Source organism: Macaca mulatta, chromosome 15, assembly GCF_049350105.2.
Source record: "Macaca mulatta isolate MMU2019108-1 chromosome 15, T2T-MMU8v2.0, whole genome shotgun sequence".
In the NCBI taxonomy this organism is placed as follows: Eukaryota; Metazoa; Chordata; class Mammalia; order Primates; family Cercopithecidae; genus Macaca; species Macaca mulatta.
In genome coordinates, this window is record NC_133420.1 from 65,857,251 (window position 1) to 65,874,730 (window position 17,480).

The 17,480-nt window shown below is 44.4% G+C and overlaps 1 protein-coding gene and 1 long non-coding RNA gene across 3 annotated transcripts in view; both read right to left on the reverse strand.

Moving 5' to 3' along the window:
* The window catches only part of UBE2R2 (ubiquitin conjugating enzyme E2 R2), a 114,750-nt gene that overhangs the window by 87,066 nt on the left and 10,204 nt on the right, over positions 1–17,480 (reverse strand). The gene's annotated exons all lie outside the window — the stretch shown is intronic.
* LOC144334651 (uncharacterized) lies at positions 7,675–10,641 on the reverse strand. Its single transcript, XR_013404762.1, has 3 exons — positions 10,341–10,641; positions 8,936–9,930; positions 7,675–8,748 (listed from the first exon to the last, which is right to left on the reverse strand). It is a non-coding gene; the product is annotated as an uncharacterized LOC144334651 (long non-coding RNA).

Consider the following 17,480-nt stretch of genomic DNA (forward strand, 5'->3'; position numbering starts at 1 on the left):
AGAATAAAAACAAATTAAGGTTGAAAGAGAATATTGTATGTAATGAATAATCTGACAAGATAGATATAATACAGATATGATGATGTAGGGGGGTGATGAGGACAGCATACATGAAACAATTTATGCAACTACTCTCAGCAATCACATTGGTAATGGTATTATTAGTATTGCTATTCTGAGACTACTATGTAATGTAGGAGAAAACAAGCAAGTAATTAATAATGAGGCTGCCGGGCGCGGTGGCTCACGCCTGTAATCCCAGCACTTTGGGAGGCCGAGGCGGGCGGATCACAAGGTCAGGAGATCGAGACCACGGTGAAACCCCGTCTCTACTAAAAATACAAAAAATTAGCCGGGCGCGGTTGTGGGCGCCTGTAGTCCCAGCTACTCGGGAGGCTGAGGCAGGAGAATGGCGTGAACCCGGGAGGCAGAGCTTGCAGTGAGCCGAGATCGCGCCACTGCACTCCAGCCTGGGTGACAGAGCGAGACTCCGTCTCAAAAAAAAAAAAAAAAAAAAAAAAAATGAGGCTATTCTAATTCATTATTCCCTATCCTTGAGAACCAGAATTTTTAACATGGAAAAATATACACCGATGTATTATAATACAGAAGTGGTTAAGTTTTATAAAAAAGCATGTATACAGATATGCACATATACATATATATCACCCATAACTCTGCCCTAGAAACAATGACGACTCACAGCAGCAAGAATCTCTAAGGTCCGGCCGGGCGCGGTGGCTCACGCCTGTAATCACAGCACTTTAGGAGGCCGAGACGGGCGGATCACGAGGTCAGGAGATCAAGACCATCCTGGCTAACACGGTGAAACCCCATCTCTACTAAAAATACAAAAATTAGCCAGGCGCGGTGGCGGGCACCTGTAGTCCCAGCTACTTGGGAGGCTGAGGCATGAGAACGGTGTGAACCCGGGAGGCGGAGCTTGCAGTGAGTGGAGATCCTGCCACTGCACTCCAGCCTGGGCAACAGAGCGAGACACCATCTCAAAAAAAAAAAAAAAAGAATCTCTAAGGTCCATATTAGGCTCCCTAAATACCTCTGCCACTAAAACCAGGGCTTCTTGGAGAAATAGGTTATAAATCTGGGGTAGAAACTGCAAAAGATAAGCCTGAACACCTGGTCATACCAGATAGCAAAGATGCTACAACAACTACAAGAAGTAGACCAAGTCATTCAGGAGTCAACTTGAAGAGGCTCCAACTGGCCAAAGACATAAGGCTGGGCGCAGTGGCTCACACCCATAATCCCAGCACTTTGGGAGGCTGAGGCAGGTGGATCACCTGAGGTCAGGAGTTCGAGACCAGCCTGGCCAACATGGTGAAACCCCATCTCTACTAATAACACAAAAATCAGCCAGGCATGGTGGCACATGCCTATAATCCCAGTTACTCGGGAGGCTGAGTCAGAATAGCTTGAACCCGGGAGGCAGAGGTTGCAGTGAGCTGAGATCGCACCGCTGCACTCCAGCCTGGGTGACAGAGCGAGATTCTGTCTCAAAAAAAAAAAAAAAAGCCCACCTGGCTCCTCCTCTGCTTTACCAGCACACCCATTTAATCACCAAGTCAAGTCTTCCTGGGTCTAAAGAATGTCCTCGGCCGGGCGCGGTGGGTCAAGCCTGTAATCCCAGCACTTTGGGAGGCCGAGACGGGCGGATCATGAGGTCAGGAGATCGAGGCCATCCTGGCTAACACGGTGAAACCCCGTCTCTACTAAAAATACAAAAAATTAGCCGGGCGTGGTGGCGGGCGACTGTAGTCCCAGCTACTCGGGAGGCTGAGGCAGGAGAATGGGTGAACCCAGGAGGCGGACGTTGCAGTGAGCCGAGATTGCACCACTGCACTCCAGCCTGGGCGACAAAGCGAGACTCCGTCTCAAAAAAAAAAAAAAGGTGGAGGTCAACAATATTAACTGCCACTGATTAAAGCCCAACACATATGTTTAAATCCATTAGTTTATATGATTTTTTTCTTTTTTTTTTTTTTTTTTTCTGAGATGGAGTTTCACTCTGTCACCCAGGCTAGACTGCACTGGCGCAATCTCGGCTCACTGCAACCTCCGTATCCTAGGTTCAAGCGATTCTCTTGCCTCACCCTTCTGAGTACCTGGGATTACAGGCATGCGCCATCTACCTTTCCTATAAAACTGTGCCACTGGATAACTGAATAGTAGGTAAGCAGAAGCATCTCTTAATAAAAGTATTGAAACAAAAAATTTTTTTAAAACCCACACAATTAGAATGTCACTATTTTTTTTTTTTTTTTTTTTTGAGACGGAGTCTTGCTCTGTAGCCCGGGCTGGAGTGCGGTGGCCGGATCTCAGCTCACTGCAAGCTCCGCCTCCCGGGTTTACGCCATTCTCCTGCCTCAGCCTCCGGAGTAGCTGGGACTACAGGCGCCCGCCACCTCGCCCGGCTAGTTTTTTGTATTTTTAGTAGAGACGGGGTTTCACGGTGTTAGCCAGGATGGTCTCGATCTCCTGACCTCGTGATCCGCCCGTCTCGGCCTCCCAAAGTGCTGGGATTACAGGCTTGAGCCACCGCGCCCGGCCAATGTCACTATTTTTAAACCACCGATAAATTAACGGATCTGGGCACTGAGCCCAACAACTGCTGACATGATAAAAAAGAGAAAACCACACTTATGCCTCCCCATGAAAGAACACCACACTGCCTACAGTCTTCTACATGAGAAACGACAACCATGATCAACTGAGTGGCCAAAGAGACTGAACCAGAGTCTGACCAAGTCTCTGAGTCCGGCAACCAATTTGCAAAATATACAAGGAATGAAGAAAGATGCAACATGAGTGTGCAATCAGTAAAATTCAAACTTTGGTTAACTCTCCCTGGGTTCTTCAACATAAAAACTAAGGAAAAGAAAGGGATAGAGGCATAAACTATGGTTTAAAAGATACCATAACACTAAATAAAATATAATGTCTAAGAATGTACCCTTGGTGATAAAATATACAAGAAAAGAAAATGACTGAGAGTGAATAGTGGTTATTTTTCTTTTTTGGGAGGTGAGTTACAACTGAAATGGAACACATGGAGGGCTCCTGGATGGCTGAAAAGTTCTGTTTCTTGAACTGGGGGTATGGATATCTGCCTTATTTTTTAAAAAAAGAAAAAGGGGAAAAAGCACATATCTGTATGTTTGTGAAAGATACATTTTCTGCTGATTTTACAATACAAACATTAAAAGTAACTTAGAAAACATACCTACTGTCTTAGTCCATTCAATATGCTATACCAAAAGTAAACTGGGAGGCTTATAAACAATGGAATTTTTTTTTAAAGAGTCAGGGTCTCACTCTCTCACCCAGATTGGAGTACAATGGCACAATCATAGCTTACTGTAGTCTCAAACTCCTGTGCTCAAGCAATCCTCCAACCTCAGCCTCCCAAGTAGCTAAGATTACAGGCGGACCACCAAACTTGGCTAACTTTAAATTTTTTCGGAGAGACAGAATCTTGCTACGTTGCCCAGGCTGGTCTCATCCTGATCTCAAGCAATCTTCCCACCTCAGTCTCCCAAAGTGCTAGGATTATAGGCATGAGCCACCACACCTAGCTTAAACAACAGTAATTTATTTCTCACAGTTCTGGAGACTGGGAAGACCAACACACCAACAAATCTGGAGTCTGGTGAGAGCCCATTCTTCATATACAATTCCTTCTTGCTGCATCAAGTAGTGAAAAGGACGAGCTACCTCTCTGGGGCCTCTGTCATAAGAACACTAATCTCAGGCCCAGCCGGTGGCGCACACCTGTAATCCCAGCACTTTGGAAGGCTGAGGCAGATGGATTACCTGAGGTCACGAGTTCAAGACCAGCCTGGCCATCATGGCAAAACTCTGTCTCTACTAAAAATACAAAAATTAGCCAGGCATGGTGGCAGGAGCCTGTAATCCCAGATACTTGGGAGGCTGAGGCAGAACTGCTTGAATCCGGGAGGCAGAGGGTGCAGTAAGCAGAGACCCTGCCATTGCAGTCCAGTCTGGGCAACAAGAGTGAAACTGTCTCAAAACAAAAACAAAAAAACAAACACTAATTTCATTCATGAAGCCAGAGCCCTCATGACACAATCACCTCCCAAAAGCCAGACCTCCTTATACTATCACATTGGGGATTATGTTTCAACATATGTATTGTGGGGATATACATTCAGACCACAGCAACTTTTTTTTTTTCTTTTGCGACAGAGTCTTGCTCTGTTGCCTAGGTTGGAGTACAGTGGCTCGATCTCAGCTAACTGCAACCTCCATCTCCCAGGTTCAAGCAATTATCCTGCCTTATCCTCCTGCATAGCTGGGATTACAGGTATGCTCCACCACACCTGGCTAGTTTTTGTATTTTTATTATAGACCGGGTTTCTGCATGTTGGCCAGGCTGGTCTTGAATTCTTGATCTCAGGTGATCCACCTGCCTCGTCCTCCCAAAGTGCTGGGACTACAGGCGTGAAACACCACGACTGGCCAGACCACAGCAACTATGCGAAACAATAATACTGTTGCTTTCAAGGTTTATAAGAAAATATACCATCAATGGCGCAAAGGACATGAAGGAGGTGAAAAGCTAAATGTAAGGTTCTTGAATTTCCCGGGAAGTAATAAAACCACTAACATAAACTAAACTGTAGTAAATTAAGAATCCATAATCCACCCGTCTCAGCCTCCCAAAGTTCTGGGATCACAGGTGTGAGCCACCACGCCCAGCCAAGATATATACATTTTATTGTATATACATACACCTCAATTAAAAGAAAAAAACAACTATTAAGCAGATAACCAAACATTACCAAACATCTGGGGAAAGTTTAACACAAAACACTTAAAAAATAACTCAACGTGAAGAAAACAGTCCATGCAGGAAAAGTAAAATGTATTAGAAATGTATATACATGTACATACACATATGTAAACATTATATACATATAAACAGTAGGCCCTCCATATCCCTGGGTTCTATCAACTGTGGATCAAAAATATTCAAGTAAAAAGAAAAAAACAGTAAAAAAAAAAAGCAATAAAAAGATTTTGGTATCAGTGGGGGTTCCTGGAACTCCCCCCATGGATACTGAAGGACAACTGTAAATAATGGCTTATATATGAGACATATAATTACACATATATAAAACTATGTATACTTCTATATAAGCTATATATATTCACCTATATATGCGTATATACATGATGTCTTCAGAGAGTTAATAGGAGAAAAGACAACCATGATCAAGACATCAAAACCAAGACATCAAAAACAGAATGCTGGCCAAGCCCAGTGGATCACAACTGCAATCTTAACACTGTAGGAGGAATGCTTGAGCCCAGAGTTTGAGACCAGCCTGGGCAACATATTGAGACACCATCTCTATTAGAAAACAAGAACAAGCCACGTCTGGTGGCCCTGTAATCCTAGCACAATGTGAGGCTAAGCAGGTAGATGGATTGAGCTCAGGAGTTCGAGAACAGCCTGGCAACACAGCAAAACCCATCTCTACTAAAACTATAAAAATTAGCTGGGTGTGGTAGCAGGTGCCTATAGTCTCAGCTACTTAGGAGGCTGAAGTGGGAGAATCTCTTGAGCCCAGGAGGCAGAGGTTGCAGTAAGCTATAATCGTGCCACTGTACTCCAGCTTAGGCAGCAGAGCAAGAGCAGACCCTGTCTCAAAAAAAAAAAGAAGCCACCTAAATTGAAAATAAGAGGCTGGGCACAGTAGCTCACACCTGTAATCATAGCACTGTGCATACTGGGGGCTGAGGTAAGAATATCGCTTGAGCCGAGGAGGTTGAGGCTGCAGTGAGCCTTGATCACACCCCTGCACTCCAGCCTAAGCAACAAAGCAAGATTCTGTCTCAAAAACAAAGGAAAAAAAAGAGAAAAAGACTTTTTAATTAGAAGAATTAATTCAGACTGTTCTATATCCAGATAATGGGTGCTCCCAAAAAAAGATGAGGAAAAACATAGAGGAGAAAATATCATTGAAATAATTCAAGGAAATTTCCCAATGCTGAAAAACATGAGTTTAAAAGTACCTCAGCAATGTGAAATTTAAGAAATCAGGGACACAGGCCGGGCGCGGTGGCTCACGCCTGTAATCCCAGCACTTTGGGAGGCCGAGGCGGGCGGATCACAAGGTCAGGAGATCGAGACCACGGTGAAACCCCGTCTCTACTAAAAATACAAAAAATTAGCCAGGCGCGGTTGTGGGCGCCTGTAGTCCCAGCTACTCGGGAGGCTGAGGCAGGAGAATGGCGTGAACCCGGGAGGCGGAGCTTGCAGTGAGCCGAGATCGCGCCACTGCACTCCAGCCTGGGAGACAGAGCGAGACTCCATCTCAAAAAAAAAAAAAAAAAAAAGAAATCAGGGACACAAAGAGAGTCCTGCAAACTTCCAGAAGAAAAAACTTTTCATATACCATGCACAGGATTTAGAACATCCTTGAATTTCAAACATCCCCTTTGGAACTAAAAACCCAATACAGTAATGTCCTCAAAATTCTAAAGCTACAGGATTTCCAATCTAGAATTCTATAACCAGCCAAGTAATTTCAAGCATAAAGTTAGAATAAAGCTTCAAAAAATTTACCTGCTAGGCACACTTCCTCAAGAATATCCTTTTTTTTCTTGAGACAGTCTTGCTCTGTCACCCAGGCTGGAGTGCAGTGGCATGATCTTGGCTCACTTTATTCTCTGCCTCCCAGGCTGAAGTGATTCTCCTGCCTCCGCCTCCCAAGTAGCTGGGTCTACAGGCACGCACCACCATGTCCAGCTAATTTTTTGTATTTTTAGTAGAGATGGGGCTTTGCCATGTTGGCCAGGCTGCCCTCAAACTCCTGACCTCAAGTGATCTGCCTGCCTCTGCCTCCCAAACTACTGGGATCATAGGCATGAGGCACCATGCCCAGCAAAATATTCTAAAATTGACTGGGGTGATGACTGCACAACTCTGACTAAAAACCACTGAATTACAGTCATATGTTGCCTAATGACAGGAATATGTTCTGAGAAATGCATCATCAGGCAATTTCATCATTGTGTGAACATCATACAGCATGCTTACACAAAAATGGTATACTTGTACCTAGATGGTATAGGCTCCTACACATCTAGGCCATATGGTATAGCCTATTGCTCCTAGGCTTCAAACCTGTACAGCATGTTACTATACTGAATATTGTCTAGGGGAGTAGCTAGGATTATAAGTGCCTCCCACCACGCCCAGCTAATTCTTCTATATTTTCAGTAGAGACGGGGTTTCACCATGCTGGCTGGGCTGGTCTCAAACTGCTGACCTCAGGTGATCCGCCTGCCTCAGCCTCCCAGAAGTGCTGGGATTACAGGCGTGAGCCACAGTGCCCGGCCCACAATTCTTATACTACACAAACTTTTAAACTTTTTGACCTTTGAAACAACACTTAGCTTCTTAGCTTAAAACGAAATCACACTATACAGGTGTACAAAAATAACTCATATGTTTACTTTCTTCTACAAGCCTTTTTTAGAGAAAGGGTCTCACTCTGTTGCCCAGGCTGGAGTACAGTAGTGCAATCATAGCTCACTGTAACCTCGAATTCCCAGGCTCAAATGATCCTCCCACCTCAGTCTCCTGAGTAGTTGGGACTACAGGTGCGTGCCACCAGGCCTGGCTGGTTTTTTTTTTTTTTTTTTTTGTAGAAACGGGATCTCCCTATGTCACCCAGGCTGGTCTTGAACTCGTGGGCTCAAGTGATCCACACACCTCAGCCTCCCAAAGTGCTCAGATTACAGGTGTAAGCCACTGTGCCTGGCCAACTCTGTCTCAAAAACAAACAAACACTGTAAGGACTTATAAAGTTTCCTGCAACATTTTTTTGTATTAGGGAAAAGGCTTAAACGACTTAAGTGTCCAGCAATAGGAATGAAATACAACATATACACTACATGGCATTTAAAAACTACACTTAGGCCGGGCTCAGTGTCTCACGTCTATAATCCCAGCACTTTGGGAGGCTGAGGCGGGTGGATCACCTGAGGTCACCAGCTGAAGACCAACCTGACCAATATGATGAAACCCTATATCTACTAAAAATACAAAAATTCGCCAGGCATGGTGGTGGGCACCTGTAGTCCCAACTACTCGGGAGGCTGAGATAGGAGAATCACTTGAACCTGGGAGGTGGAGGTTGCAGTGAGCCAAGATCATGCCATTGAACTCCAGCCTGGGCAACAGAAAGAGATTCAGTCTCAAAAAAAAAAAAAACAACAACAAACTACACTTAAGACATGCATGTTCTCTCATGAAAAGATAGCTAAAACATAATCGTATTAAATTTCAAAGCATATTACAAGACAGTTTATGTAACATGTTCCCAATATACGTATCTGGAAGAACAGAAAAAAGGAAATATTCATTACTCTGGGAAATGTGATCGTGGGTAATTTCTCTCAAAAATTTTTCTATTTGTTTATCTATATTTTCTCTTTTTTTTTTTTTTCTCCTGAGACAGAGTTTCGCTCTTGTTGCCCAGGCTGGAGTACAATGGCACGACCTAGGCTCACTGTAACCTCCACCTCCCAGGAACAAGCGATTCTCCTGCCTCAGCCTCCCGAGTAGCTGGGATTACAGGCATGTGTCACCATGGCCGGCTAATTTTGTATTTTTAGTAGAGGGGCTTCTCCACGTTGGCCAGGCTGGTCTCGAACTCCTGACCTCAGGTGATCCACCTGTTTCAGCCTCCCAAAGTGCTGGGATTACAGGCATGAGCCACCACGCCTGGTCTATATTTTCTAATTTTTATATAATGAATAGGTTTTATAAATATAATTAAATAGTAGTATTTAACAGCTAATATCGTGACAAGGTCATGGAAGATGGTGGAGTAAGGAGCTCCAGGAAGGCCAGGCATGTGGCTCACGCCTGTAATCCCAACACTTTGGGAGGCCGAGGTGGGCAGATCACCTAAGGTCAGGAGTGTGAGACCAGCCTGACCAACACGGTGAAACCCGTCTCTACTAAAACTACAAAAAATTAGCTGGGTGTGGTGGTTCGTGCCTGTAATCGCAGCTACTCTTCAGCTACTTGGGAGGCTGAGGCAGGAGAATTGCTTGAACCCGGGAGACAGAGGTTGCAGTGAGCTGAGACTGAGCCACCACACTCCAACCTGGACAACAGAGCAAGACTCTGTCTCTAAAAAAAAAAAGAAGCTCCAAGAAACTGTCCCTTCACCTAAACAACCACTGAGCTGGTAGGAATTATCTAAGTAACTACTGTGGGACTCTACAGCCTATCAAACATTTACAGCATCCAACAGAGAACAGCATGATTCACAATAACCCAAAGGTGGGAACAACCCAAGCATCCATCAACAGATGCATTATACAAACAACAGAATGTTATTCAGTCATTAAAAGGGATGAAATTCAGACACATGCTACAACATGGATGAATCTTGAGATAATTATACTAAGTGAAATAAAACAGACACAAAAGGACAAATATTTTATGACCCCACTTCTACAAGGTGTCCAGAATAAACAAATTCATAAAGACAGAAAGGAGAATTGAGATTATCAGCGAATGAAGGCAACGGGGAAAAATTAGTTACTGTTTAACGGCTTCAAACTTTCGGTCTGGAATGAAGAAGAAGTTTAGAAAATAGGTCATGATGCTGATTACACTTCACAGTGAATATACTTAATGTCATTGAACTGTACTCTTAAAAACGGTTAAAATGGTAATTATATGATTTACCACAATCAAAATAAAATGATATATCATAAAATGTATCTGAGAAGTGACAGATGTAGTTTAAATCCTTCTTTTCATATAATCTTCCATTACTTAGAGAACATTTTTTTTTTTTTTTTTTTGAGACGGAGTCTTGCTCTGTCGCCCAGGCTGGAGTGCAGTGGCCGGATCTCAGCTCACTGCAAGCTCCGCCTCCCGGGTTCACGCCATTCTCCTGCCTCAGCCTCCCGAGTAGCTGGGACTACAGGCGCCCGCCACCTCACCCGGCTAGTTTTTTTGTATTTTTTTAGTAGAAACGGGGTTTCACCGTGTTAGCCAGGATGGCCTCGATCTCCTGACCTCATGATCCGCCCGTCTCGGCCTCCCAAAGTGCTGGGATTACAGGCTTGAGCCACCGCGCCCGGCCTAGAGAACATATTTTATTTTAAGTAACGCTGAAGCTCTTGTAAGAAACCACCATATCAGCTGGGCACAGTTGCTCACGTCTGTAATGCCCCCACTTTGGGAGTCTGAGGCAGGCGGATCACCTGAGGTCAGGAGTGAGACCAACCTGGCCAACATGGTGAAACCCCGTCTCTACCAAAAACACAAAAATCAGCTAGGCGCATTGGCTCACGCCTGTAATCCCAGCACTTTGGGAAGTCAAGGCAGGTAGATCACGAGGTCAGGAGATCAAGACCATCCTGGCTAACATGGTGATACCCGTCTGTATTAAAAATAAAACAAAATTAGCCAGGTGTGGTGGCACGCGTTTGTAGTCCCAGCTACTCAGGAGGCTGAGGCAGGAGAATCACTTTGAACCCAGGAGGCAGAGGTTTCACTGACCTGAGATCATGCCACTGCACTCCAGCCTGGGCAATACAGCAAAATCCTGTATCAAAAAAGAAAAACCTCATAATTTTCAAATTAGTAGAATCCAAATTAGTGAGGACTCATTGTACCACACAAATAATAACTCTTAGTCCTCAGAGCCATTTTCCTCATATTTTAAGAAAAAAGAGTAACTTCACTTTGTACTCACACACACAAATATGATATAAAAACTGCCTTACTGTGGTCTTTTTCTTTAAAAAACTGAATGTGACTATACATTTACCAAAATTCATAGAACTATATAACTAAAAAGATTAATTTTAATGTATAAATTAGACCTCCATAAACCTGACTACTTAAAACTATAATAGAATATAAAGTTTTGATTCTGCTGAGAGCATTAAAAAAAAATCTTGAAAAAATTTAATTAAAGTTCAACCAAAGGGTATTAAATAATTTTTCTTTCTTTTTTTTTTTGTTTTTTGTTTTTCGTTTTTGAGACAGAGTCTTGTTCTTCTTGCCCAGGCTGGAGTGCAATGGCACGATCTTGGCTCACCACAACCTCCGCCTCCCAGGTTGACACCATTCTCCTACCTCAGCCTCCCAAGTGGCTGGAACTACAGACGCTGGCCGCCACGCCCGGCTAATTTTTTTGTATTTTAGTAGAGACGGGGTTTCACCTTGTTAGCCAGGATGGTCTCGATCTCCTGACCTCATGATCTGCCCCTCTCAGTCTCCCAAAGTGCTGGGATTACAGGTGTGAGCCACCACGCCTGGCCGAAAAAAATTAATTAAAGTTCAACCAAAGGGTATTAAATAATTTTTTTTTTTTTTGAGACAGAGTTTTGCTCTTGTTGTCCAGGCTGGAGCGCAATGGCACAATCTCGGCTCACTGCAACCTCTGCTTCCCGGGTTCAAGTGATTCTCCTGCCTCAGCCTCCGAAGTAGCTGGGATTACAGGCACGCACCACCACGCCTGGCTAATTTTATAGTTTTTGGTAGAGATGGGGTTTCTCCATATGGTCAGGCTGGTCTCAAACTCCCAACCTCAGGTGATCCGCCCACCTCGGCCTCCCAAAGTGCTTGGATTACAGGCGTGAGCCACCACACCCGGTCTAAATAATTTGTTAATGATTGCTATCAATAATTCAATGAATCAAGCTTAACACCTGAGTTGCAGGTCGGGCACATATCACCTGAGTTCGGGAGTTCAAGATCAGCCTGACCAACATGAAGAAACCCCATCTCTACTAAAAATACAAAAAATTAACGGGGCATGGTGGCGCATGCCTGTAATCCCAGCTACTCGGGAAAGCTGAGGCAGTAGAATTGCTTGAACCCGGGAGGAGTAGGTTGCGGTGAGCTGAGATCCCGCCATCACACTCCAGCCTGGGCAACAAGAGCGAAACTTCGTCTCAAAAAAATAAAATAGGCCAGGTGCAGTGGCTCATGCCTGTAATCCCAAAACTTTGGGAGGCCGAGGCGGGCGGATCATGAGGTCAGGAGATCGAGACCATCTGGTTAACACGGTGAAACCCTGTCTCTACTAAAAATACAAAAAACTTATCCGGGCGTGTTGGCAGGCGCCTGTAGTCCCAGCTACTAGGGAGGCTGAGACAGGAGAATGGCGTGAACCCGGGAGGCAAAGCTTGCAGTGAGCTGAGATCGTACCACTGCACTCCAGCCTGGGTGACACAGCGAGACTCCATCTCAAAAACAAACAAATAAAATGAAATAAATAAAATAGAGTTCAAGACCAACCTGGCCAACATGGTAAAATCCCATCTGTACTAAAAATACAAAAATTAGCCAGGTGTGGTGGCGCATGCCTGTAATCCCAGCTACTCCAGAGGCTGAGGCAAGAGAACAGCTTGAACTTGGGAGGTGGAGGTTGCAGTGAGGCAAGATGACGCCACTGCACTCCAGTCTGGGCGACAGAGTAAGACTCCGTATCTATCTATCAAACAAACACACAAACAAACAAAAGTCTTAAGTCATATGAAGGAAATTATTCCTTTGAATAACAAAACTCTGGGGTTTTTTGTTTTGCCTTATTACATATATCAGGTATGATTACAAGTAAACTTAAAAATCTGTTTTTTAAGATTTAAGCCATTGTTTCTTTTTTCTTTCTAAAGATGGGGGTCTCACCACGTTGCTCAGTCAGTCTTGGAACTCCTGGGCTCAAGTGATCCACCAGCCTTGACCTCGAAAAGTGCTGGGATTACAGGTGTGAGGCATAACACTCAGCCACCAGTCTGTTTCTATGAAGAACTATTACATATTTTCCAAGTTTTTATAACTTTGGCTATTCTCTTTTTTTTTTTTTTTTTTTTTGCTAGTTCAGTGAAACAGTGGGAATGAAGAAGGAACTAAGCAATCTGTAACTGGTTGTGATCAATAGGTTGTAAACACCACTGCACTTGGACCAGTCTACTCTACCAATTCTTAATATTATCTTATAAATGGAACCACACTTATTTCAGCAAGGTAGAAATCATTCAATGTTTAAAACCCAAATTACTATGTTTGCTACTAAATGAGCCACACAATCTGAATTATTTTATGGGACTTTTCCCTCAAATTAAATACCAGCTGCCCATGCAACAAATAAGCAAAGCAGATATCTTTTTTTTTTTTTTTTCCTTTGAGAGGGAGTCTCACTCTGTCCCCCTGGCTGGACTGCAGTGGCCGATCTTGGCTCACTGCAACCTCCGCCTCCCAGGTTCAAGAGATTCTCCTGCCTCAGCCTCCAGAGTGGCTGGGATGAGAGGCACACAACACCACAACAGGCTAATTTTTGTATTTTCAGTAGAGATGGCATTTCACCATGTTGGTCAGGCTGGTCTTGAACTCCTGACCTCAGGTGATCTGTCCACCTTGACCTCCCAAAGTGCTGGGATTACAGGCATGAGCCAACGTGTCCAACCAGCAAAGCAGATATCTAAAGAATTATGAGGCCGGGTACAGTGGCTCACGCCTATAATCCCAGCACTTTGGGAGGTCAAGGCAGGTGGATCACCTGAGGTCAGGAGTTCGAGACCAGCCTGGACAACATAGTGAAACCCCACCTCTACCAAAATACAAAACTTAGCTGGGCATGGTGGCGTGCACCTGTAGTCCCACCTACTCAGGAGGCTAAGGCAGGAGAATCATTTGAATCCAAGAGGTGGAGGTTGCAGTGAGCCGAGATCACGCCACTGCACTCCAGCATGGGTGACAGGGCAAGAATTGGTCTCAAAAAAAAAGAGAATTATGAAACGTGGAAATACAAATACAGAATAAATCAACCAATTAAAACTACTGCACTGATTAGGCTAGGTGCAGTGGCTCACACCTATAATCCCAACACTTTGGGAGGCCGAGGCGGGAGGATCACCAGAGGTCGGGAGTTCGAGACCAGCTTGACCAACATGGAGAAACCCCGTCTCTACTAATACAAAATCAGTCGGGCATGGTGGCGCATGCCTATAGTCACGGCTACTCAGGAGGCTGCGGCAGGAGAATCGCTTGAAAATCCAGGAGGCAGAGGTTGCGGTGAGCCGAGATCATGCCACTGCACTCCAGCCTGGGCAACTAGAGCAAAACTCTGTTCCAAAAAATATATATATATATATATTGCACTGATCTAAAGATGCTGTAATAGAGGTTAAAAAATACCACTCACTAGACTCAAATGAGAAAACTGCAAAGAATGTTTCCCTAAGCTTAGGTTTCCTCTATGGTGCTTAAACATACTTGGAAAATATCAAGGCATTATTATTTTAAAAGCATAAACCAATATTGTATTGAGAAATTTAACTTCCTGTATCATCTCTCACTTTCAGAGGTATTATATCATCATTTCTCATCGCAAAACCAACCTTTTATAGAAACAGATTTTGGGGGTACCCATGAAGTTTTGTGGATGTTTTGCATAGAGGTGAAGTCTAGGCATTTAGAGTACCCATCATCCAAAGGGTATACATTGTATCCATTAGGTAATTTCTCATCACTTAGGCTGCCTCCATTCTCCCACCTTTGAATATCCGATGTCTCCAAAACCAAATTCTTAGACTTACATTTTTCTCAATATTGGCACCATTCCCACTCTCCCCTTAAAGTAATGTTAAAGTTGCTATTAAAGAAATCAATTTGCTAATAAAAAGGCTTTCTGAAATATGATTTATCATTCTCTTATTCAAGTAATCCAGAATTTTTTAAAAATCTATTTTTTTCGTGTGGATTTAACAGACAAAAGGCCAGGCGTGGTGACTCACACCTATAATCCCAGCACTTTGCGAGGCCAAGGAAGGCAGATCACTTGAGGTAAGGAGTTCAATCCCAGCCTGGCCAACATGGTGAAACCCTGTCTCTACTAAAAATACAAAAATCAGGCCAGGGGTGGTGGCTCACGCCTATAATCCCAGCACTTTGGGAAGCTGAGGCAGGCAGATCACCTGAGATCAGGAATTCGAGACGAGCCTGGCCAACCGGGTGAAACCCCATCTCTACTGAAAATACAAAAAATTATCCGGGAATGGTGGCACACTCCTGTAATCCCAGCTACTCAGGAGGCTGAGACGGGAGAATCACTTGAACCTGGGAGACGGAGGCTGTAGTGAGCCAAGATTGTGCCATTGCACTCTAGCCAGGGCAACAAGAGCAAAACTCCATCTCAAAACAAAATAATAGTAATACAAAAATTAACTGGGCATGGTGGCACATGCCTGTAATCCCAGCTACTCGGGAGGCTGAGCCAGGAGAATTGCTTAAACCAAGGAGGTGGAGGTTGCAGTGAGTCAAGCTCGTGCTGCTGCACTCCAGCCTGGGCAACAGAGAGAGACTGAATCTCAAAAATAAATAAATAAATAAAAATTAGCCCAGCGTGGTGGCACATGCCTGTAGTCCCAGCTACTTGGGAGGCTGAGGCAGGAGAACTGAATGAACCCAGGAGGCAGAGGTTGCAGTGAGAGAGCCAAGATCACTCCACTGCACTCCAGCCTGCGTGACAGAGTGAGACTGTGACTGCAAAAAAAAAAAAAAAAAAACTGAAGTCATCAAAATTTAAAATAGTTCCTTGTAAAACACTCCATAAGTCTGATTTTAATTTTTTTTTTTTTTTTTTTTTTGAGACAGAGTCTCACTCTGTTGCCCAGGCTAGTGTGCAATGGTGGGATCTCGGCTCACTGCAACCTCAACTTCCCAGGTTCAAGCGATTCTTCTGCCTCAGCCTCCCGTGTAACTGGGATTATAGGCATGAGCCACCACAACCGGCTGATTTTGTATTTTCAGTAGAGACGGGGTTTCACCATGTTGGTCAGGCTGGTCTTGAACTCCTGACCTCAGATGATCCACCACCCTTAGCCTCCCAAAGTCCTAGGACTACAGACATGAGCCACCGCGCCCAGCCTAATTTTTAATTTTATGTTATTAATTTATTTTATTTATTTTTTTTTTTGAGAGGGAGTCTTGCTATGTCGCCCAGGCTGGAGTGCAGTGGCACGATCTGGGCTCACTGCAACCTCTGCCTCCCAGGTTCAAGCGATTCTCCTGCCTCAGCCTCCTGAGTAGCTGAGATTACAGGCATGTGCCACACACCCGGCTAATTTTTGTATTTTTAGTAGAGACGGGGTTTCACCATGTTGGTGAGGCTGATCTCGAACTCCTGACCTCGTGATCTGCCCACCTTGGCCTCCCAAAGCACTGGGATTACAAGTGTGAGCCACCAAGCCCGGCCTAATTTTGTATTTTTTGTACAGATAGGGTTTCACCATGTTGGTCAGGCTGGTCTCGAACTCCTGATCTCAGGTAATCCGCCTACCTCAGCCTCCCAAAGTGCTGGGATTACAGGCATGGGCCACCACACTGAGCCAAATTTAATTTTTAATTTAATTTTATTAATTTTTTTTTGAGATGGAATTTCACTCTTGTTGCCCAGGCTGGAGTGCAATGGCACAGTCTCAGCTCACTGCAACTTCCACCTCCCACATTCAAACAATTCTCCTGCCTGAGCCTCCCAAGTAGCTGGGATTTCAGCCACATGCCACCACGCATGGCTAATTTTTGTATTTTCAGTTGAAACAGGGTTTCGCCGTGTTGACCAGGCTGGTGTCGGGTGATTTGCCTGTCTTGGCCTCCCAAAGTGCTGGGATTACAGGCGTGAGCCACCGCGCCCAGCCTATTTTATTTATTTTTTTATTTTTTATTTATTTATTTTTTTTTCTGAGACGGAGTCTTGCTCTGTCGCCCAGGCTGGAGTGCAGTGGACGGATCTCAGCTCACTGCAAGCTCCGCCTCCCGGGTTCATGCCATTCTCCTGCCTCAGCCTCCCGAGTAGCTGGGACTACAGGCGCCGCCACCTCGCCTGGCTAATTTTTTGTATTTTTTTTTTTTTTAGTAGAGACGGGGTTTCACCGTGTTAGCCAAGATGCTCTCAATCTCCTGATCTTGTGATCCAACCGTCTCAGCCTCCCAAAGTGCTGGGATTACAGGCTTGTATTTATTTTTAATTTAACTTATTTATTTTTGAGACTGAGTCTTAGCTCTGTCACCCAGCTAGAGTACAGTGGCATGCTCATGGCTCGCTGCAGCCTCGACCTCCCAGGCTTAAGTGATCCCCCCACCTCAACTCAACCTTCTAAGTAGCTGAGACCAAAGACACAAACTACCATGCTTGGCTAATTTTTTTTTCTTATTTGAACAGAGTCAAAAAATAATAATAATAAGACAATAACCAAAACTTTTTTTTTTTTTTTTTTTGAGGCAGAGTCTCACTGTCGCCCAGGCTGGAGTACAGTGGCGCAATCTCGGCTCACTGCAACCTCCGCTTCCTGGGTTCAAGCGATTCTCCTGGGCTCAAGAGATTCTCCTGCCTCAGTCTCTCGGATAGCTGGGACTACAGGCTCACGACACCATGCCTGGCTAATTTTTGGAT